The sequence below is a fragment of the Coturnix japonica genome, chromosome 7, assembly GCF_054131305.1.
Source record: "Coturnix japonica strain WE chromosome 7, WE-NBRP24, whole genome shotgun sequence".
Classification (NCBI taxonomy): Eukaryota; Metazoa; Chordata; class Aves; order Galliformes; family Phasianidae; genus Coturnix; species Coturnix japonica.
The window spans coordinates 26,605,739-26,629,968 of record NC_140669.1 but is presented as its reverse complement, the minus strand read 5'-3'; the positions used below and the strand labels follow the sequence as shown (position 1 = coordinate 26,629,968).

Here is a 24,230-nt window from a genome sequence, read left to right as displayed (position 1 = left end):
AAATGATCACTAGATAGCATGTCTGCATATATGCTCTGTGGTGTTGAAGCCAACTCAGAGAAAAACTCCAAGTTCCTGCTCATCTCTCAGTAAGCCTTTTGTGTTTAGAAAGATTACCTTTTGAGCTGTGGTTGCTTTTATTGCCTGGCTTCCCTGCCTTTGGTGGTAAATACACTGCCTGCCAGCTTGGTGTGTGAGGCTGTTGTTGAGTTTCATCCCCATCTTGCTGTTGCATCATCATGGGTGCAGTTACTGCTTGGTAAGAACTGAAGGTGTGAAGTCATAAAGCCTCCGAATGTCATTAAGGTGCAGAGAGCCTGAGCTACTGTACCCTGTGTGTACCCTGCAGGCAATGAGGTAACACCTTTTTTGCTCCTTCAGTGGAGGAGTATCTGCTTTGGGAGTGGTATCTAGACAGAGCGTTACAGTAGGGTGGCATGTTTTGCTGAGCATCTTCTGGAGCAATCTCTTCTTGCTTTAAGGCTTTGCTGAAGCATATTTATGTCTCTGGGAACCTAACCACCCAGTTAGCAGGCTCAGACAGTCCTGTCATGGCAACAACTGAGCATCATGTGCAAACCATTAGCTAGTTGGCATCTAGCTGCTGAGGTTTGCGCCACCAAAACAGCAGCGATTGCAGAGCACAGGGGGTCTCAGTGTGGTGCTTGAAACATATGTTCAACGCTCTATAGCTAATAGTACCAGTTGTAAAACCTGACTTAACGGAAGGGTCAACAAGCAAAGCAGCTGAGCGCCTGTCTTATAGTTGGCATGACTGTTTCTCTGCAGGCTATTGCCCAAGGCTGCCTCTGCATTTTCTCTCCTTAGTGTTCCAGGATGCAACAAAGGCCCTGGGTTCCAGACTGAGACATGATACAAAGATGCAAGGTCCAGAAGAAGATAACTCGAGTTGGGTAAGTCATCATTCTTGGTTAGTTAACCAGGGAATGATCAAATGATTGTTTGCTGCTGGTGCAGCAGTGGCAGTACCCTAGAAAAGTTTTAGCATACTGCAGGCCAGGTTGGGGCACTACAGTACAAAAGTCACAGCGAAACACAAGTAACACACCTTTGCATCCATCTTGAGGGGTGATTTTCATGTATCTTTTTGCAGCTCAGCTCTGTGAAAACTTTAGGGCACAGGAAGTACCGAATGGGGTGAGGATGGAGAGGGTGTGCTCTTTCAACTGGCATTCCTTGGCATAAGTGGTTCTGTACGGGGAGGCTAGAGCCTGAAAAAGTTGTTTGCTTGAGGATGTAGGTTAACATAGTTGAAATATTTATTTTTTCCTGGCTTGAGGCATTTGTTCTCTCATCTGCTGCTGGAGGAAGAGGGTTGGGGAGGACGCCTTCAGCCTGACTGGGTCTTACGAAGACTAGCATTAGGGGTGCCTGTTGAGAGATGGGCTGAAATGACTGATTTGTCACCTTTAAGTGCTTTGTGTTTCTTGGAGTCACTTTCTTCTGTGGTGGTTTTCCAGTGAAAAATATGGATGCAGAGATGGTCTCAGATGACTAGGGATGTTCTTGCCTCTGCTGAAAGGTTTGGTGGGATCCAGCACAGTTTATTGTGTATGTGCATCGTTAGCCCAGACCCCTGCCCCTTGATACAGGGCTGTACATAAATGTACAGTAGGAGGCAGGGCCTACTACCCCGAGACAACCGCAGGCTGTGCAGACAGCGGGCACAAGAGAGGAAGCAGCCATTCCAAGTGATCTCCTTGCGGTGCTCTGTTCACTGGGCTATACAGTGAACTATGGTGGGTTTGTAACTGGTTACTTGCAGTACTAAAAGGTTTGAAGGTAGCATTGCCCCATACCTCACTTGGTAAGTTAGAGCATTCCTCTTCTCTCTCAGATTTGATCATCATTCGGCCTGCAGTGCTTTGAAAGTTTGGGCTACTAGCGTAGCTTTTGCTCTGGGAAAGTGACAGAAGGTGCAAGTCTTAACTGCTGCACGGTTCCATCTGTTGCATTTTCTACAATGTCTTTGAACTCCTTTGGAGGTAAGGTGTGTACAGTTGGAACTGCACCCTTGCAAAGCAAAAAGCAAAGGTGACCCTGGGTTTGTTTTTTTTTTTGTGAGCCCTACTATGAACTGATTATTGCCTTTGTAGTAACTGGAATAGCAATGCAAGAGAAAACTCTGCACTTAAAAAGCTGGAGACAAAAATGCCCCAAAGGCCAGGTTTTTAATATAGAAGGCTGAATATAAGGTGAAATAAATTTTGCAGTAATTGTCTAACAACATGTTCTAGACGTGTAAATGCTGTATGGGTAGCCTGTGTTAATCTCATAGGGGTCTTTGTTACAGACTAGGAAGGCTCAAGAGGTGACCAGGAATAGTTGGTAGGATTTTACTTATTAAGGATTTATACCCATTCTACAGGGTAGAGCAATATAGATCTGTAAGATATATTGATCTACAAAGGGTTCATTTTACTCTATTTCCTTAATTGAAGTTATGATGCAATGGCAATCTGGATTCTTTGCTCTTCCCAGCAATATCTTCCCCGTGTCTTTAGTGCAGGGACGCACCAAGCCTGGAGAATGTAGGAGAGCTCTGAGGGGGAGTGCTTCAACTTTCTGACAAGAGGCGCTGTCTTGATGTTACCTGATAGGAGTCGGTGCTGTCAGATACCTTGGCTTGCAAGCTTAGAAGTCAGATTTTGGTACAGTTAGCAGAATGATCACTAGCAAAAGTGGCAGCGCTTCAGGATACTTTGGAGGGGCAGCCTTCATGATTAAGGCTAAAGAACAACTCAGTGAAGGAAGAAAGTTCCTTTGTAAGGAAGATTTCCCTGCAGGAGCTTTCTCTGCAGCATTTCTTTTACTTAGCTGTGGAGGAGCTGGTGTGTGCTGGCTCCATCAGTGTTTGTTTTGTGTCACAGCGGTGCTCTGTGGGCCTGGCATTTCAAAGCCTTGCACTGCTGCCTTTACAATGCACAGTAGATTTGCCTGGAGGAGAACATTGCACAGACAAATGCTGGAGTGTGACTCCAAAACACTGCATCTAATATTGTCCAGGACCCCTGCAAAATATAATGAGAAAGGAGAATGCATCTAGTCTGTTCCCTAGACTAGCAGTGGCTCTTAGGCAGGTCACCACAAACTGATGGAATTAAATGGATAGTTTGGAAGTCCTGGTGTAACTATTGATTTTTTTATTTTATTATTATTTTATTTTTTTTCCTTTTGAGACAGATCTGGTTTAGGCAGACCAATGAAGGAAGTGGGAGCCTTTGTGAGCTCTCATGACAATGAGCAGAACAGCAAGGGCATCCACGTGCATGTGGCTGGTGCTTCCCTGACCATGGAGCTCAGTCCTGTTGCTCCTGCCGTGTTTAGAGCAGGGATTTCCACAAAGCAGGCAGAGGGAAAGGTGGTCTCAGTGCTTCAGCTCCTGTATTGCCTTTAGTGCATGTGAATGCTGAGAAACAAAGGCTATTATCTTCCATAGTCACAGACGTTAATGAAGAAGTCATCTGCTTAATGGGGAACGTGCATGTGAATCTATTTCATCTATGTGGTCGAGTTTTTACTTGTATTAATTTGCAAATGTGTAGTAGGTGGTAACATTTATGAGCACTCTCACCATTTTTGTCAAGTGTGTCCTTTAAAATCAGGGGGTTTTATGAGTGTTACATGAGTATATTCATTATTGTTAAATCTCTGCTCACCCTTTGCTTTATTGAGGGTGGGGAGACAATAGAAAATAAGGCCTAAAGAGAACGCTGATTTCTTTGAATAAAAGCTTCAGGTCCACAGATTAGTGGACTAAAGGCTGGTGTTTAAGGCTGTATAATCCAGCTGAGAGGAATTTGGAGGAGGACGTGGCCATTCAGTTCTAAATGCCTAAATATAATGTTGTTAAAATAATGGATGTATCAAATAGATCGCAGCTTGCTACAGCTGGATGGGAGTCTAGTGTCCTTGCCAGAATCGACCTCGGTACAGAAAGAAGACGCAGATGATGAGATGCACTGGACTGACGTTTAGAAGAAGCGAGTTGTAACTGGAGCCTTCATTCTGCATCTTGGTGCTTGTGCAGGGGCTGTGTGTGATGGGATTCTCATAGGTGCAGGTGGGACACAAAACTTACGGTAGTGCAGGGGGAGGATATCCGTGCTCAGTTGCAGGCCTTGGATCATTCCTCATTACCATCAGTGCTTGGTATGTTCTGATGCCTGCACTTTTCTCTTTTCATTCCACGCTTCCTTTTTCTGTTGTTAGGTCCTTTATTTTTTTTCTTAAACTAAAAAAAAAAAAAAAAGAAATGGAAATGTCCCGTTACTTAAAGTGCTTGTTCTGCTACGTGTACACATAAATTTAATCATATTGGCCATATGAAAGATGCATGAAGGTTCAGTTTTGGGAGGTATGCCAAGGATATCTTTGGAACGTGTAGCTGTTTGATGTAGGCTTGTGCGTAGTAATTGAATTACTTAACAAGCGCTATATCAATGAAATAATCTTGGTGTGTTTCACACGTACTTAAATAACTATTGCCTTGAGACTGTGGTAACTGGAGTAACCTTGTTATTGATTTTGTTGTTCATTATGCATATCTTATACTTTTTAACAGGAGCACCCTTTTCTGTGTTCCTATTAAATGCAGCTCTTTGTACGTCCTTCAGAACTAAGGTTTCTCTTCCAATCACTTGTAAAGGACTTTTCTGTCCCTGCTCATACAAGGGACTTCTCAGATGTCCCTCTCATAGCCCTGTTGCTGCTCAGCCACAGGGAATCCTGCTGCAGCGCTGCTCTGGTGTAATGCTCTCTGCATCCCCCTCGTTCTCCTGTTCACAGTTATTCCAACAATTTTTTTTTAAGATAGGCATTACACATGAATTCTTATGGTATGGCATCTGCAAGAAAAGCAGTCTCCAAAATAGACTTGGAGCTCACGTCCCAAAATGCATGACTTATGAAATGTGCTTTGTTGGTTTCTTTTGGTGTTCTAGAGACTGAAATGCTTAAAGAAAATTTAAGTCATTCCTTGTTCACTTCATTATCTGTAGTACTGTTGCAAGTTGGATCTGACATGCTCCTTGAGCAGCTGTAGTCCCTGGCAGTGTGTCCCAGCAATTTCTTCATGCATTCAGGAGGTATTCCAGTGTAACTGAACCTCTGCATAGTGCTCAAGAGGTAAAGCTTGAGGACCTTGCTGTGCTCAGCTGAAGAGATGCACTAGGGGACGTATTAAGAGGCTGGCTCAAATGTAGCTAGCAGGTGGGAAACTGAGTGACTGCTTTTCAGGTTGCACAAACTAAACCTTGCCTGTGGGTGAGAGCTGTGTGGATCACCGAATTAAATTCCTTGTGTGCTGGGAGTCTTCTGGCAAGTGCTCAGTAGGTCCTGGACTGCGCAGCGTGGCTTGTGAGTGAGGAGAAGTTCTGGACAGGGGGGGTGTGATGAGATTTGTGAGCATCACAGCCCTATCCGTGGAGAATCTCACTTCACTTTGTATATTTTCAGTGTGTTTTCCAGCAGCTACATCTTTCAGGAGTGGAAGATCAGTATTTTTCTCTGTGATCTTGTTGCTTTGAGTTTTGATATTGGTTTTCATTTAAGGAAAAAAGAAAAATCTAACTAAGTGACTACCTGGCATTAGCATGCTTCCACTAACTGCTTCTGTCCACAGTTTTAAGAACTGTAATGCAAATCCCCTGCTAGCAAAGAGAATTCGTTGTTCCCCGCTGTTTGTTCTTTGATCCTTATTAGGGCTGATGTGTGAAACAAAGGAAGGAGAAATGTTTGATTTTTCCTAAACTTGGGTGACCCTGTGAAAGAAACAGTAGAAACGAGGTCTTTGCTAATAAACTGAAGTGTTGTAAATACTTGTGAATGTCAGCTTCTGGATAGTGATCAAGCAAACTGAACACTGTGACTGTTTGATATTTGAGGTGGGAAAAGCCAACATTTGACATTGTGTTGGAAAAGTCCCATTCTGTTTCTTATGGCTGATTGCGGGTGGTGCAGGAACTCGACCTTCAAACTGATGCGATCAAACTACAGTTTTATTCACCTTTTCGTTTGTTCCCTGCGAAATAAAGCAATGCAAGGATGGGAGATAACAGCTGTATGAGGCTTTAGTGTAGAATTTATCATACCACTGGATGTCTCGTCTTCCTGAACATGGGTGAAGACTTGAATCTCAGGTGTCACACAGCACCCACCCCTCACCCTACTTCCAGAAACTTGCAGTTGGTCTATCTTCTCTGGTTCTTAAATCTCCCAGCCTGTGACACATGTTGCTTGCTCAGCCCTCCTCCATCCCCAGCATTTCTAGCTGCTGTGAGGATGCTTGGCCTCAGCAGAGTGCGTTGGCTTGCAGCAGCTGCAATCCAGTTTTCTGCTCTTTCTCTCTGCTGTGTTGATGGAGAGTGGCAAAGGTTGTGGCTTGGGGATTGCTAGCTGAGCACTAGGCAGAAGGCAATAACAAAGATGCATTTATGCTTATTTTTATGCTGCGCTGTGGCTGATAAAAATTTCTGAAGTCTGTAGGATGCTTTTCACCCAGGGAAATTGACGTACTGATTCTGTCAGACCTTTCAAATCAGCAGTGCCTCGGGCTTAGTGGTGCTGTCTCTTTTCTTTACCCCTAGTTTTTCTCAGACTCACGCAGTTCAATCCTCGCATCTCCCTCATTTCTGCTGTGCCATTTGGCTCCAGTTGCTCTAAAGGCCAGAGGCCAATCCTTTATGAAAATCAGCTAGTAGCATCAGCAGTAGGCACCATTAGCTCAAGAGCAGCTTTCTGCCACCAGAAGACATCCCTGCGTGACCTAGAACTGGAAGGGAGTGGTCGTGCAGCTTGCTTTGAGCCTCTCCTGACCGTCAGGGAAAGGAGACTATGGAAGATGTGTGCCTTCTTCATTGTACCTGTCTTGTTGTTTATTAGAGAGATGGTTCCCTTTTCAGGTAGGCAGTGTTGCTCCTGCATCATGGAAGTAAATTTTCTGGGTAGTCCATCTGATTTTGAGTCCTTTTCAGGTAGTGAGATGTAATTTTAATAACAGCCCATTATCTGTTTTGAAAGATTCCTCTTAAAAAGCATCTCTTCTCAAAAGGCTTTTAAGATTTCTAAGCTCCTAACAAGCTGCATTCTTTTAGTAAAATAAAAGCAGTGTTTCCTATTCCTTCCCACCCAGAGAAGATGACAAAGAGGTGCCTAGGAAGATGAACTCTGCTTCCTCTTTTTAAACCATGGTAAAGGACTGGGCAGAGCTGACACTGCTGGGGCACCCCATGCACTGGACGCAGGCCAGTGTCCTGTGCTGCTGTGGGCCGCTGACCCGTGACCCCCATTGGCCTGACCGAGGACCGGTGGAGTTGGGCTGATGGTAGCCTCCCCCAGATCATAGTATGCATGGTGGTTGTTTGTGGAATATCCTGAAGAGTTGTTGTGTCCCTAGTGAACAAACTTGGCGCTGAAACCTGTTAACTTAATGGTTTTCAGATATTCATAGATAGTGTTCTAAATAGGGAAGTGATGGCAAGAATGAGTGATGATGGTAAGTGAAAGAGGGGAAAAAGCAGCTCCTTTTCAGCCACAGAAATGGTTCAGTTGTCTGTGCAGAGCTATGGATTTCAGGGAATTGCCTCTTTGAGGGATCTGCGCTGTTCTGATACTACAAAAAGGGAGTTTGAGTTTCTTAAAGCTTCTATTGTTCTGCCTGTTGATTTCCATTTCTAATCTAATTAATGAATTCAGTTTAAAAGTGTCTTGAAAGCAATTCTTGAAATGTTTTCCATCACGTATTTAAACACTTAAGAAATCAAAAAGACAAACCTTACTGTGCAGTGTGTAAGATTTGTTGCCTCCAAAGTAGTATTTGAAATCAGCGGTTGTGTTTAGAAACATACATATGTGTTTAGAAACATACATATGGATGGTACCCTTTAAAAGTCCATAGCAGAAGGGCAGTCTGTAGAGACTACTGCTACAGCAAATACTGTGTTATAAGCACTTACTTACGCTTTCCTCAGCAAAACGAGCTTAGGAGACCACTTCAGCTTCCAGTGTTTTTTAGGAATGCTAACTTGGTTGTTTAAAAGAAAGAAGTTAAATAAGAGTATGAGTGTTATTTAACAAGCGCAATAAACAGTTTGGCTGCCCCTTAGGGAGCAGTCGCAGTTGTGGAGTGCAAATGGAGGAAACAAGAGGGTTTTGAGAAGGAAAGCTATCATTAGTGCTTTCATTTCTCACGGAGATCGGTAACCTTATTGTCTGTTTATTTCTTGTGACATTAAAACTGTTGCAAAAGCAAGTAGTCTGTTTTTATGGGATGAAAAAACAGGAGAGAATATAATTTTAGCACTTAACCAAAGATTAAATAGAAGGGAGCAACTATCTCGGAGTAACGTGTGCAGAAGGACTCGGTATAGTACAGATAGAGGAGTTGGTTCCTTAACCCTAGAGATGACTTGGTAGAAAATCCTGGCTAAATGTGTTCTTCATGTGTGTTTTTAATATAGTCTTCTCTGTTTTTGTTCCTCCTTCCATTTGTGAATTGAGGATGAATATCATTGATAAAACGGAGGTCAACAACTGAGCAGCATCTCGTGGAAATGATTTGGAGGTGAGTGAAATTAAGTGGTTACTTGAGTTGAACATTATTGCTATGGGAGGCTGAAAGGCCTAGTCAGGATTTCCTGAAGTAGAAGCATTCAAAATGTTGGGAACAAACATAGAAACTGTGGGGTCGATGACAAGTCATGGGGATCTGATCTGATACTAGAACCTCAGTGTGCAATATCATGCTCTGGGCTTTTGAAAGCTGTTGACTCTAGTTTCTGATGTACCAGAGAGATCAACTGATTTAAGTGCCAAAGGATTTCCTTTCTATTCAGTGGATTTGAGGTACTTAATGCTAAGCTGAGCTTCAGATCCCACTAGCTCAGATGTTACGGGGATGGAAAGTGAGAGATTGTGGGCTGGGACAGACCAAAGGTACCTGTCAGAGCTGCGGGGTATGCTGGAAGTGTGACTTTGAGGGAAGTTGTGAGTGGAACACTCTGGTCCAAACCCTTTTCTTGCTGGCTCCAGGCTGCAGAATCTGAGTGATGCTGCATCCAGCTGGGACTGAAATGGTTCCTGGAAAAAAAAAAAGTTCAGTTCCTGCAACACAGCAATGCTCACAGAGGTTGCTAAAGACGAGCATGAAAATCAAGTATGATAGTCAGATAGGTAGCTGGAGGGGGCTTTGTGAGAGGCAAAGGCTTAGGAGTAGACACTAAAAGTGGGTGCTGCAGTCTGGGACCTTGTCTCTGACCTCAGCTGGGGTGTTCCTTCAGGTGAGTCCTGCAGCTTTGCAGCTACGTTTCCCCACTCGTGCTGACTCAGGCTCTTGTACTGTAAGCTGCCTTTTAGGAAGAGAGGAAATGAACACTTCAAGCAGAAAGCTGAGTTTTCCAGCAGCTTCCAAACATTTATCCCATATAGGAGGGTTACTGCTGTCTGGGCATATGTCACCAATTGATGTTTGAAGTTTGTTTTTGAGTTTGGTCTTCTGACTTCTACGAGCAAGCTGTGGCACTTAGGAAGAAGTGCTGCACTGTTAGCTTTGGGTTACAGCTTTGGGAGAGATGGGCCCATGTGAACAGTAGGAGTGCTCGCTGTTCTGGCTGTACTTTGTTGTGAAGATGAGCATATCCCAGGAGATGCGAGAATTGGTGTGGGCTGAAGTTTTATTTTTTTGAAGGAAAACATGCTTGTATGTGTTCAGATGTGTGAGTTGGTCCAGTCATGTAATGTGTTTGTGCCTGCACAGAGTCTGATTTGCTGTATGTCTGTTCTGGGTTACTGGCTGGAAGAAAGGCAGTATTTTTAACAGAAGAAGATATGAAACTGGTTTAGTGCAATGCCCATAAAATTAGATATTGAAACATACGTAGTATTTCAGGGTGGTCAAACCTTTGGCTTTACTCAATTTGTCTGTAGTAGAAAGGACTCCGTCAAGGGACTGAATTATCAAATGGTGTATTCAGTGTGTCCCTTCAGGTTCATTATTTTAAAGCTTCTTTGAGTTGGAAAGCTTCTTGAATGAGGGCCTCAAAATGCATGGAAAAAAATGAATTCTAAGTAGCAAGGTAAGTTTCGGTGATTTTTAGGCAACCTAAAATCTCACAGGATTCATAGTAGCTACTGTGGTTTGGGTCTGGGTAGTGTTTATCTAGGTTCAGTAACTGATAATCAATACAGTACCTGACTCTCATGCCTTGTTCTGCAGATTAATAACAGTTCATAATCTATATAGCTCAGTTTTCTGTCTTGTGGCTCTAAAAATACAGCTTTCTGCTCACTGAACGCTGTCATTGCTGTCTAGCTGTCAGAGTAGTTTGTCTGCTACTGGAGTAGGATACGTGGAGGAATGTTATTAAAAATCTGGTATCTTCAAAGAGCAACAAAGAACAAAGGCAGTGACAGTCGTAAGCGTTTGATTCTTTGAATTCAGCTTTCACTAATAAACCTCTCAAACACCATTTTGCTGCAAAATTGTAAACCTTCATGAAGTGAGAACTTCACATCTCGCAGTAATAAAAGGAGGATAAGAGAAAAAGAGCTACTCCCTATCCAGCAGCACATGTTAGGTAAAACACAGGTTACGTTTAAACATTTCAATGTAATAAATCCCATTTATCCAAGCCTTTAAGTACTCTGGTCCAATGTGGGCAAGCAGGGCTGTTACGACACACCTGAAGCTGCTTGTTTTTCCTGCCTGGGTGATGTTTTTATAAATCACTCTCAGGGAACAGTAAGAAAGACCGTGATATTCTAATTGATAGCTGCTGGGTACCTAAACCCACTCATAATGTCATCTGAATCTTAAAAGGGGAACCAGTGCTTGCTAATGCAGACCAGGGAGCCCTGCTCTGTTTGCGGGCTGAGTGCCCTGTGCTCTGCCCAAGGTAACAGCTGCAGGAAATTGCACTTGAATTTGCTCAGAGCTGTCTGGATTGAAACTGTTTTGAGGAGAAAAATCTGTCTGCAGGGAGCTTGCAGCTAACAAGTGGCCTTAGTGGACACTTGTAGCCTTTCTTTGTGGTTTCAAGCTTGAAAAGAAGTGTCCAGTGTTATTTCAGTCAGCATATCTCTTGGGTTTAGCATTAATACTAGGTGTAAGTCTGTAAGCCTAGTGGGGAGGGTTTATAAAGAAATAACCATGGAAATTCTGTATGTTCTTGTGAACTTGCTTTGTGATTGACATGCTTTACCTCACTGTGTGTTGTAGTGATTTGCAAACATTGGGCTTGCTTGTTGGAAAAAGGCCCGCCAGTTTGTGGTGGTCTGTGTGGGAACTGAGCAGGGTTAGGGGCAGTCCTTGCAAAAAGCAATAAGTGGGTCTCTGTGCAGAGCCTTTCCATTGCTCGGCAGGGTGGTGGACTGAAGATGCAGAGCTTGGTCCTGTTCCAGTGAAGCCCCTTGCCTGAGGGGGGAGCAGCCAGAGCACATTGGTGTGCTTCTCCATGAGCTGTGCTGCTAGCCCACAGTGTATTAGCGGGAAAAAGAAAAATGACTGTTGCTGCCTGATGTTTAACTGTAACCTGACTGACTAGAAACCCCGCTATCAGCCTGTCCCATTTGCTCTGTATTTTTCCTGATTGCTTTATTTAGTGATGCTTAGTATTCTTCAGCCCTCTGCCATCTGATCTGTAGGGTGATTATAGCAGCTATGGAAAGCGAGAATATTCTCTTAGAAGCGCTATCGAGGCCAGCGCTGGCTTGATGTGGCAGAAGCAATAAGCTCTGTGTCTGCTGGTGCACCATGAGAACTCTTATCAATGTGTCTGTCACTTGCAGGTTTGTGCCGGTCCTCAGCCCTGCGGCGTGTGCTGGTAATAGCAAAGTAATGATGGAGATAGCTCTGCTTTCTCTACTGGGTGAGGGGGTTCTGCTGTAGCTTTTTTACTCCTCTGTGTTCCTCTCCATCATTTTTCTTGTTATCCGTGCAGCTCTCGTAGCAGGAACTATCTTTGAGCTGCTCACAGAACGATGGGCATAGGCTCAGGGTGCTGCAACAGTGGGGAACTGGGGGGCTGAGGGTGAGACCCCTCACAGGAGTGCGTGGCTCTGACAGGGGGCTGGAGGGCTTGGGGGAATCAGGTGGCTGCATGGCAGAGAATGGTTGTTAGGAATCCCAGCTTGTAGCAAAATTGAGCTATTTAGAAAACAGAAATGCTAAAAACTGATCTGTTTTTGTTTTCTGTTTTTTGGGTTTTTTTGTCTTGTTTTTTGTTGTTGTTTTCCTTCTTTGAGGAAAACTGACCAGTTTGCTCATGGGCCCCTGGAGTGTTACAACTTAGCCACTGTTTTTTTTGGGGGGGCCTTCTTTTAAGAAGCCTTGTCCCACTTCTGGTTTCATTCCCTGGAAGCTTAAAAAATATTGCTTTCAATGTTACTGCATATGAGAAAATGATCTTTTTTCCTTAAATGGAAAGAAAGGGCTGGAGGCCTGGAACTAAAAACTGACCTACTTAAAGCGTGTACCGAGCTCACTGGGAAACAGCATCTATAGAATTGGTCAATGTTATTAAAAACAAAACAGAAACCCCCTTCATCATAGTAGTGTTAGCTGCAGTATGGAGCTGAGCAGCATGGATTGCAGTCTAAAAAGACTTCCAAACTTTCCTAGATGAATCCCTATTCAGTTCCATGCTGTCTCACAGTGATTCTTGTAGCTTCCATAGATCTGTGTGTTTAAATCCTTTTAAAAAATATGTGAAAAGCTCAGCTCAGCCTGGGTGAAGGCAGGCAGGGTCCTGCTGGAGATTTTAGGAAGTACACTGCTTTGACTTTCAGTCTGGGGGAAAATGCTGTTAAGTGTCTGGCTTGATGCTTGTAATGCTAGAAATGCTATGGTCAGGTGACTAGCAATATAAAAATGGGTGTCTTGGGGTGGTATTTTGTCCCGAGTAGAGAGCCGACAGATCAGCGTGCTGCTTGTTTTATTTATGCCAGCAAGCATTGGCACAGTGTTCTCTAGTCGCAGGGGTCAGGCCTTGCTGTGTGCATGGGAAGCTTAGGCTGCCTGCATGGAGCTGCTGTTCAGCCCTTGTGTGGACTTACGTTCAGGATATAAGTGCTGTGACAGTCATCAGAATTAACATGATTCTTCAGTGGAATTTAATATTTTGTTTATCATTGACAGTGATGATAACGCATGCCCATCTTCTTCTTTATTTTTTCTTTTTTTTTTAGTTTGTGTGTTCTGTAGTGGTAATGTGTTTCAATTCTCAAAGCAACCCAGTGGCCAACTCTCTTTGCTGGAAAAGCAGGTTTTTGAGGCCAAACCCTTCTGCTTTCTGGCTGTCCTCTATGGCAGTCCATGCCATACTCCTGGCTGTCCTGGGGTGAAAATGAACCCTGCTCCTGTCAACTTGTCAGCAGGTGAAATGTGTGCCGTTCCCTGGTGCCAGCTGTCCTGTCTGTACCAGTGCTGTCCTCTTGCCTTGTGAGGATGACTGCCATGCTAATTGCTGGAGACTAGAGCTCCTGCAGAAGTCCTCATTTACTTTGGGACTGGAAAATAGTCTCTCTGGGACACAGTGCAAAGTGCTGCCTCAAAGGCAGGCAAGTTTTCAAGAAGGAAAGGCTCAAAGCCTGCTGTAAACTCAGATGGCCACATTCTGTTTGTTGTAAAGGAAGTGGAAGATGGGCTCTTGATGGCAGCTTTGAACATCTCTGCTTAAAACTGAGGAGCCTAGCTAATGAAATGTTGCATCTGTCAGTGTGCGAAATGAGAATCTTACTTTTGAACTAGTATCCTCTGACTAGCATAACGTGCTTTCGAAGCACTTTGTTTCTAAATAGCCGAATAATGTGATGTTCCCCAGAAACAACCGTGAATTTCTCCAAAGTTTTCATGTTATTCATATTTTTCAGCCTGTTTCACTTTCAGACCTGTGTTACTCACCAAGCTTACATCTGAGCCTTTCTCTGTCTCAGCTTCAGTGTGTAGTGCAGCAACTTTATAAGGGTTGTGTCTGTGGGCGAATCTAGCTTTCTTGGTATGGAAAAAAACCTCTACCCCAAGGAATTCATCAAGCCAGTCATCATGTATGGAACATTTGCTGCTGACAGCTGAGCAGCCTCCTCAGCCTGACCGCTTCCTCTGTGCTGTGGGATTAGCCTTTGAAGCCAGCTCAGGTGTATTTCTGTGCACCATGCCAGACAGCTTGGAATTGCTTGTGTACTCAGTGGTAAATTACCCCCACAAGCAGTGTTGTCTCTCCAATTTTTAGGGTACTGTCTTGGCTTCGGATGTGCTTGGCACTCAGGATGCCCCTTTCCTTATCTGTCAGCTTCTGTTGGGAGGGAAATGGGATTTAAGTGAAGGCCGTGCATCAGGAAGTGAACACATTCCTTTCCTGTAGATAGTCTTGCGATTCTCTCACAAATGACAGACAAAACTGGCAATGGCACAGAGTAGTAAGGGGCTACTTAGCCTGTGTTGGATGGCAGAATTAACAGGCCCAGAGCTAATGCTCTTCCTTCTATATGAGTAACGAGATTTGCACCCTCGAGGCTACCAGAAATTGCGTATAAGAGATGTATTTGTGTTGCAGTGCTCTTTCCAAAGGCAACAGGCGTTGACCACATGGCTTGGAAGGCACTGGTTGATGAGCAATGTTGCCCCTGAAAACTGATATTTACAGTACACTGTTCCCTCTTGTCCTCCATTCAGCAGCTCTGAGAATTAAATGGCTTTAAGCAGTCTCCTGGTTTGTAACAATTGATTAAACATTTATTAAAACATCTATTAAGCGTGTGTTACTCCTTCCTAAATCATTTATTTAAGGGCTGTTTGCGCACTGTGTGACTGCATTACTGTTGCTCTCTATGTACTCTGGCAGGGTTCTTGTGGATGTAGAGACAGGCAGTCAATAAAAACTCCTGTTATATCATAGCCATATACATCTTAGTTCTTTCTTCTATGAGGAAGATGTCTCTAGGTAGAAGAACAGAATGGTTCAGGGAAACATGCCTGCAGCAAGCTGTCTTTCAAAGAGTTTTCTTTGAAAGGGGCCTTTGGTTCTTATTTTAGTGTAATGAATGACATAAAGCTTCAGGGTGCTGTCCTTAAAGAGTTAAAAAGCATAAGAAAATCAAGCTAATCTGTAGGAGGCATATGTTGGTTTTCTGTCTGGTTACTTAATAGAGGATTTTTGTACTGCTTTTGTATCCCCTTGAACTACGATGTACTTTGTCTTGGATAAGGAACCTTTGAAACATCTGCTGACAAACTTTGATGAGAAGACAGTAATGCGCTTGATGCGGAAGTATAAATAATGAAAGTGTATCTGTTTCCAAGAGGCAGGAAGACTGCGGAATTCATAGCACTGTATGTGGACAAACAAGTAGGTGATCATATGACCATGAGTGCTGGTTGTCTCTGCTTTAATGGTATCAATCCATTGCCAGCATTTCATCAGGTTATGGAGATTGTTCCTTATGCACGCAAGGACCCCATCCCCACATTCTCTTCCTCTGGGAGTCACCCACTTCTGTTGAGATGCTTGTGTTTCCCACAACTTGGCTGTGACTAATAGCATAATATTAACTGAAAACTTTTTTGTAGAAGCTGTGATTTTTACTTGCAATGAGTATTTATGTGTGGGAGTGGTCAAAGAACCTCTTGATACAAGTTTTTGTGCTCATCAGATGGACCAAGTGTGGTCCAGGGATAGGGAATATCCAGCCTCTCCTGGCTGAGACCCTTGATCCTTCCCAGGCTATTTTCACGTGTGTTCTTCTGGCCCTTTTCAACCAGGTGTCAATCCTCTCTTCTGGGAAAACTCTGTGTGTCGCAGTTAGATCCTTGTTAGCCCTCGGGACAGCAGGATGTGATGCACTGTGTGGGGATTCGACCTCAATCTTTGACAAAAATACAGCAGAAATCCAGAGGATTGTGTTTTCAACTAAAAAGCAATATAAGGCATTGGAATGCTGAATACACCATGATGAGGCCAGCAGTGATTGCTCACAGGTTTGAAGTATTACCATTTGAATCTTGGTTCAAGTAGTTCTCTGAGGGAGCTGTCTGTAATGTGCCTGAATTTCCAGTGCAGCCTAAGTAAAGAAGAAAAGGGTATGAAGCAGAAGTAATTAAACTGCTGGCTACACACACAGTAGAGGGAGCATGGGGTGCAGGTGGACAAGTGACTTTTTTTTTTTTTCCAGGGAGTTTGCCTTTTGTTGCTTTCTTTCAAGTAATTTCAAAGGCTTTTCAAAGGAAAGATCAGTGCTGTTGCTGAGTTCCCCTCCCAGCCAGGGCACCCAGGTGGGATTTGTTTCACTGGAGCTCCTTGCCCAACCTCCCCAGGCTGACAGCCTCTGCCTGGAAACCTGCTGCCCGCTGGGGTGTCCTAAATGCTGCTATATCTCAGCATCTCCCTCCTGCCTGGGACAAAAGCAGAGTATGATCATCTCTCTTCTAGCCATATTTCTTTCAAAAGAAGCCAAAAAGAAGTTTATTACCTTTTATGCTCTTGAATCATAGATCCAGCATTCTCCTCTGACCTATTTCTTCTGCCTGTTCTGCAGTATGGTTTGCTAAGTAGTAGCTGGCACCTTTCAAAATAAAACAGTATACTCCTGCCTTCATTGTGGGGTTTGCCTATGTGCATGGGGCTGGGATGTAAAGCATGGCAGTCACCAGGGAGATTCTTCTTGGGCTGTGCTCTCAAGAAGAAAAAAAAAAAAAAAAAGCATCAGCAAAGTAGGAAGAACAGTTAATAGAATTTGTAGGGGAGGCTTACAGAGTGTAAATTAACTATTGCACCAAATATCTCATTTGGTTGTCTTGTCATGCACAAGTTTTCAGTATTGCTGTTTGTGGTACCAAGCAGGAAATAAATGAAAACAAAGATGCAGAAGGAGCATTTGTGTATGAAGTAATTCAGTTGCCTCCAAAGCAAAGCTAAGCAGCTGATATTGAATAGCTTATGCTGGTAATGGAGGGAGCGTTTGTTTACCGGGAGCTGAGCATTGACTTGGCCCATCTGCTGTCCTTAGGCTCTGCTTTAAATTTAAGACATGCACAAGTAAAGTTTTTACTAAGGTTCTGCTGATGGGTGGTTGGGAGCTGAACCAGAACTCTTGGAAACTTGTTTTGAGTTTTCTTAGGTTTGTTAGATAGTTGCTCATTATTTTATGTCACAGCATAATAGAATTGATGCATGTTTATTTTCAGCTCTGCAGGGAGATGCAATGTAGCGATGATTGAAATATTTAAGTATTAGTTGCCAAAAAAATGTTTTGAAAAGAATTATTTCAATAGCGTGTCATTTTATTCAGCTAAAATGTTCAAGTAATGGCCACGTATATTATAGAGTGCGCACACAAGTACTGAAATGCCGTTGTATGTTACCCTGAAACTCTTAATTTTTGTATGTATTTTGTTTTCAGTCTGTACTGGAACGAAAGGAAATGTTGTCATATTCTGATACTCTGCACACCAGGAATCCCGTTCCATAGCCAAGGCTGCTAGTTGCAAGGAAGAGAGCAGGTCGTTAACGGGTCTCTCAGTAGCACGTGTTAAAAGAAAAATTACTGATCTGTGTAATGGCAGGCTTTTGGGTGAAAACTGAGGTCAGTTATGAGTTAGTCTGAGCTCTTGTGTCTGGCTCTCCTCCTCGGGGAGAAGCAGATGGCTCTCACCTCCAGTTTCACTCCGCTTGGTGGGAGTTGCGTACAGTGCAGCACAGGGATGTAAGCTGAATCTGTTTTGCCTCCTTGGAGGGATGACTGCAGGTCCCTATTCTGGCACAGAGGTCTAGAGGCCACATCTATATGTGTGATTACAGTGGGATTGAACCTAAGGCTCTGGTTTCTGATGTGGCAAGGAGTAGCTACGCTCTGGTGATGATGGCACTGCTTATTAATGTTCAGTATAAATGCTCAGAAGGGGTGTTGTTGGAGGAAAGAGCAGAGGCACTGGTGACAGATGTTCCGTGGGGTGCTGGCTCCAGGTGATACGTTCTGCTCCTTGGGAGGACACAAGTTTGAACTGAGTTATTAGAAGAAGAATGGAAACCCTTCTTTCCAATGCTGTCAGTGCTGATTACTCTGAGAACAGCTTAAAATAATCAAGTGCTCCCTCCCCATCTGTCACCCTGCTCCTTGTTGTTCCCCCTTCGTCCCCGTTTCTCCTTGCCTCCTGTCTGAGGCTGGTGTTGCAGAAGTAGTTTGATTGGAGCAGCTGTGCCGTACATGAGCATCAGTTGGGTTTCCAGAGTGTCTTTCTACTTGGAACAACACACATAACTCTCCACAAGATACAGTTACACATCTGAAATAATTTCTACCTGATTAATAGTAAATAGTGGTCATAACAGTATTAAAATAATTAGTTTGACTTGCACAGAAGTTTCTCTTGCTTTCCTTGACCTAGAACTTATTTAGAGACCTGACTTTGCACTCAGTGAGCTAACATTAAAGCTGACTGCTTGAGTTGTCCTTGAGCCCTGGCAGTTATTAAACTCTTAGTAATTAAATTTGAAGAGTGAGTATGAGGAGAAACAGGAGCGCTGTGGCAAACAGAGTGGTGGGCTACTTACTGGCTGCGCCATTAGAATCTGTTAGGAGGAAGTTCATGCAGTCTTACTTGAGTTGTTTTTTTTTTCCCCCCCTATGTTATTAACTTCTTCTACCTCTTGATTTGTAAAATGTGTTTTTGTTGTTGTTTTTTGTTTGTTTTGTTTGTTTTTTAAATTGACATTGTCCCTTTGGCCTGGTATTAGTGTGGGTAGGGTTCTTCCATGTGGAGAAGAGCAGGACATCAAAGGCCACAGAAAGCTGCAGGTGTCTGTCTCTCTGCAAAGCAAAGATATACTGCATCTCTCCATTTCACAGCTTAGAGTTCTCAAAGATCATGGTTCTATTTTCTGTAGTCTGTCTTTGTTGGCATCCCTTGCTCTGGCCCAGGACCTCCTGCCTGATTCCAAGAGTGCACAGAGAAGCGATGCTTCTTGCTGCTGCCACCTCACCATCAGGCTGTCTGATGGGGTATTTCAGGAAGCCCTCGTGGTCCATGCTTAACTCTGGTAGGACTGTGGTGCTTGTGTCTCATGGGGCAGCCTGTCTCCCCATCCCTACTTTCTCTGCAGGCCTGAAGTTGGTATGGCTGCAACAAATGTGAGCGAATATTATCAGCTCCAGCCAGCTGGAAGCCTGGCCTTATACCGCATTAGTCAGACTGCTTTCTGCTCTCCCCAGCCTCTTGCTCAGTGAATGAGTAGCCATAAAGTACAGCTATGGGCATTGGCAAATCTTACCATAATTTCTGCCTTCCGGAGTTCAGTAGCAGTCTAGTTTCCTCATCCTCTCTCTCTTCCCCTCTTTCTTACTCTCTTTTAGGGACTGGTAACAGTAATACTGCACATTACGCGTCCTCCTTGCAGCTAGATAACTAATGATTGCCATTATATCTCTGCTAGAACTAGGTAACTGCAATACTCTTCATTATATATCTGCCTTAAAGCCAGTAACAGCAGTACTCTAAATTATGTACCTTTCTCCCTTTTTCTCTGCCAGGCAGGTAATTGTTATGCTCATCTTTATGTGTCTTTCCTGGGGCTGTAATAGTTTTCATTGTATCTCCTCAGAGCTTATTATGGTAATATTCCTTACTCTATATTACAAGGTTAGAAGCTGATATTTCTTATAGTTACCTCTATAGTATTTTGCCTTCTATATTTCTTACAATTTGAGTAATTAAAGCATTGCTCTTAGAATGCTGGTTTTAAGAAGGTTTCTGCTTTGCTCTCAGAATTTTTCTGTGGACTGTCTTGAGCTTGGAGAAGCATCATAAGAAGAGCCCATTCTTGGTGTCAGGGTTGGGTCGTGTCTTTTCTCCTTTGGACTTTAGTTCTGATCCGTGGAACGTGCCAAGTGGGCTTGGTGTCCCCTGGCACTTGGGGACAGCCCTTGGATATCAAATCATCTGATACTTCCACATCCAGTGTTCTGCAAACAGAGATGCTGTTATCTGAGGAACAGGTAGTTCCTGTGCAGTGTCTAGCACAGGTACTCTTGATGTTGATTTCAGCTTTCTTATAACATAAGATCTGCTGTGCCTGGGTTACTGAAGCAAATCTCCCCAACTGAGCAATAGTGCCTTGGTTATTACTAAGAATTATCTTTCTGAATTTCAGTGTTTGCTCTTAGCTCCTCTTCTGCCAGTATGATGTCTTCTGTGATGACCTGATGGAGCAGAAATAATACTGTGACTGTTGTTTTTTTTTTTATCCCCTTGGAGCGTGTGTGCTAAACAGGTTAACAAACTGGTAGTTGGTGATCAATTTATGTAAAATAACTCTAAGCAGCAAGTCCAATCTGAAAATCACTTGATAAACTATTCGGTAAATGTATCTGCATAAACAACACACGGGAATAAATTGGAACCGGTTTGAGAGTGTAAAATGAGAGCTACATTTGCAGCATGGTTCAGAGACTATAAATCAAATCAAACCAATTTTGTCTCCCGTTCTGCCTTTTATTAGATAATCAAAATTCAGATCAGTCTCATGAAAAGATTTCCTCGTACTGCTTGAATCTCATAAGTGAGCCTGGCTCAAAAAAAAAGAGAAAAGGGAGCGCTGCCTGCACGTATCCCCAGTGCAAAATAGCTGAAAAGTAAAATACATTTAAATAAACAATTTGTTTGAGTTCTGAGATCATCTGGAGTATAAGGTGCTTAGAAAAGAGGTGAAAGTGGCTGTAAGCTTTAGGGGCGTGATGTATGGAGAGATCTTAGACTTTGTGGGGAGTCAGCAGGTGTAGCTGAAAGGGGTAGTGTTGAGCACGAGACTGAAGATGTTGAGCAGTGAGAAGAGTTGCATCCTAGAAGTGCTTTATTAAAATTGACACTTCCTTGATAGCATAGGAATAAAAATCACAGAGTAAATCAGTCAGCAGTAATAAGCTCTAATCACAACAGGTTGGCTGAAATGAGGGGTGTTCCGCAGCCTGGGAAGAAGCTGTGGGATGTCAGGGCTGACTTGGAGAATGCAGCTGCTGTGAAAGCAGTGAGCTCTTTGCAGGGAGTGCTGTGTTCAGGAGGAGGAGCAGGGCCTCCAGCAAAGTCAAGGTAGGGAAGTTGTCTTCAGCTTAGATGGGAGAGGTAATACTGGCAATATATTTTTTCATGCAGAAGAAAATACAATTATTTTCCAGAATGAGGAGAAAAATAATGGAAATTTAGTTGAGTGTGAGATTCTCTCTATGATACTCCAGTCTGAGACCATCAGCTGGGGGGAGGCTTCATTTTCATTGCTCGGCAAGGAGAGTTTCCAAAGGAGGAGTCAGCAGAGGTGACTGCTGTTTTCAGTAGAAGTCCATAGTAGCTGGGCATAGCTCAGCACCTCCAGTGACAATTAGCTTAGGCATAAGCTAATGGCAGTGAAATACACAGGTAGCTGGTGTGAACCGCTGTTGACAGAAGCAGGTGCTAGTAAGCTTCAGATCGGTTCACTTACACCATTAGGCAAATTGTGATGTGTGTTGGCAACTGGGATCACTAATGGACAGGGCTGAAGATGAGTTTGAAAGTAAAGGAAATACTATCCAACGCGCTTCATTTGTTCATTTGTTAGGTTGCTTTTTTGGGAAAAAGATCAATGAGAAGTTGAAGGAGTCAAATTCTGATCAAAAAGTAATTTACATTGAGACACGGGTATGATGAGGTCAAGTCTTTCTTTCTTTGAACAGTTGGGAAGGTTATACAGGCTCCATAGTGAGTTCAGGACAGCTTCTGCAGGAGAGCTTGTTTCAGGGAGCTGCAAGTACTTCTGTACTTACGGTCCGGTGGAGGTGGTACTAAACAAAGAAGAGTTACATAAATGTCTCGTAGCATAGACTTAATGCGTTAGAAATATTAAAAATAAATCCTCAGTGCTCACAGGGTCTTATTTCAGTAAAGTGCTGTGCTTTCCATCCTTTTATGCGTGTCTTCAGCTGCAAAACCATTAGATGCTGAAATTTATCTGAATACCCAATATGCGCTGCCCCTTGATGAATCCCAAGTGAAAATGAGAGGTCTAAAGAGGAAAAACACATTTAATATTCGTATATGAATTGACTATGTAGTCATCAATACATTGGTTTGCTTTGTTGCTTAGTCTTCATTGAAGTGTTGTGATTTTGTGCCTAATGTCCATAATGTATCAGTGAAGCAGCAGACAAAAACCCAGCATGTCCCAAATGTAAACTTGACTTCCTTGCATTTTTGGTTGACATGAACCATGGATTGTGGCTTTCTGGTGTGAGACTAGGCCCAGTTGGAACGCCTGGATCCAGTTTTCTATAAAATCATATGAAATATCTCCCTGCCCTCTTAGCCTGTTTTCTGTTGTTAGGTGGCTCCACATCTAAGAGCCTGATTGCAGTTTTGCAGAAATAATTCTGGGAAGAGCTGGGTTTTGCTTTTTGTTTTTCTGATGTATTTTATTTAAATCTAATTAATTAGGAGGAAGAGAACACAGAAAAATCTCTCAGGGCCTTTCAGCCCTCTGTGGAGAAGAGAAAAAAGCCAAAGCGCATAAAAAATCTCGATTATTAAAGACATTTTTAGGAGTTGCCAGAAAATTTAAATACCAGAAATTACTTACGTGCTACACAAATTCCCATGTTTTTGTATTCACAAAGGCCTTAAAACTAATGCTGGATAATTAATTTTCCTAAATCTTGCATGCGGTTTGTCAATCAAATACCTCTTCTACCTGAAACTTTGTTTTTGGCACTTAAGGAACGTATAAGAACATCTGACCTGGAGTTTCCCAAGTACTTGCACCTTGGCTTTCCTAAAAGGGTTTCCTGTGTCTTTTCTGAATGATAAACACTGGGTATGAGCAGCCAGTTTCCATCACGTATCTTTGAGCCAAAGCATAGAGGGCTGGCTCACTCAAACAGTGAGAAGAAAAATCAGGAGTTCTTACTGTGATCCTAACAGCTTAGCTGGGAAATGGCATTTATGAGGGAGAATGGTTTTATATAAGGTACATCGTCAGTGGTATGAGTGTTTGCTTAGGTGGAGTTTACCTGGTGCTAGGGGTTAGGAACAGGTGTTCTTAAAAGAAGTGGCACTTTTTTCCCCCCTAATATATCTATGTTTTAATCCCCATATGAAATTGTTTCTGTGTATTTATTTTAAGTATGCATAAATATGTATGCAAAAAAAGACTCCATTTATTCTTTTGAGCTGTAATGAATAGGGCTGTTTTTTCCAGGACCTTTTTTGTTGCTGTTTCAGAGAACTGGTGGTCATGGAGCAACTGGAGTTAAGGGTGAAGGTAGAGTTGCTTTTCCAGTAAGGCAGACACGAGGGAATCTTCCTTGCAGTGAGTTTACCAGTTATAAAAACAGCACAAAACCCAGAGCTTCTTGCTCTAAGCTTTTGTAGAGCCAAACTAGTTTGTTTGGTTTCTTTTCTTCCTCAAGAGTTAAGGTTAGGGATCTGGAAAGAGAGGAGATGTGATCACTTTCTACACATACCATTATTGCTGAATAGATCACATGGTTTTCTGTTTGCTTAGCTTTCTGTTACTGTGAATATGATTTTCACCATAATTAGAAGTAAGGTTTTCTTAAAGTGATGGGCAGAACAATTTTCATCCATGAGCAGTCCGTGTAGAAGCACTTTCATTGGCTTTTTTTTGGGGACACTCCTTACCTGGGCATGTTTTTCACCATGGATTTAGGAAGTGATGAGACGTGTGGTTTCCTCCTGATTATTTTATGACCCGTGGAATTAGGAAGAGCTATGTTGTTTGGCAGGAGGAAGCATCCTCGGATTAGTTTTGATGCAGGAGCTGCGTAACGTGTTATGATTTTCTTGGAGCCTGCAGGGTTAGCTGAAGTATAGCTGTCTGGAAGCAGTCCTCCATTTAGAATTGCAGTGTCTCCAAGGGCATCCCCCACCTCTCTGAGCAATGTGGGCTCATTGCTGGCTCATGTCCAGCTTGCCATCTACCAAGTTCTCTTTGGCAGAGCCATGCTCTGCCTTTACATCCCACAGCCTGTAGTGATAGTAAGGGTCGCCATGCATTTTGATGAACAAGGAGCTGGACAGGAGAAGGGCTTTTGTGTTCTGCTGACCTAGACTTGCAGTTTCCAAATGGCAGAGTGCCATTGCCTTCTTACAGCTTTTTTGAACCTTGGTTTTAGAATGTGGAATTCTATTTTGTACGACTGAGTAACTATCTATGCAGTTGTATTTTGGCTAAAGT

At 43.1% G+C, this 24,230-nt stretch overlaps 1 long non-coding RNA gene across 4 annotated transcripts in view; it reads left to right on the top strand.

Annotated features, from left to right (window-relative positions):
- The first annotated feature begins 311 nt into the window (after nt 1–311).
- Nucleotides 312–24,230, top strand: part of LOC116653688 (uncharacterized) — a 42,492-nt gene continuing 18,573 nt past the window's right edge. The window contains exons 1-3 of one of the 4 annotated variants that reach the window (XR_014948373.1): nt 312–357; nt 829–914; nt 1,859–2,100. This is a non-coding gene — a long non-coding RNA (uncharacterized LOC116653688). Of the gene's footprint in view, nt 358–828; nt 915–1,858; nt 2,101–8,476; nt 8,585–24,230 lie in introns of those variants that run through there. The other 3 variants (XR_014948372.1, XR_014948371.1, XR_014948374.1) reach the window with 3 other exon arrangements.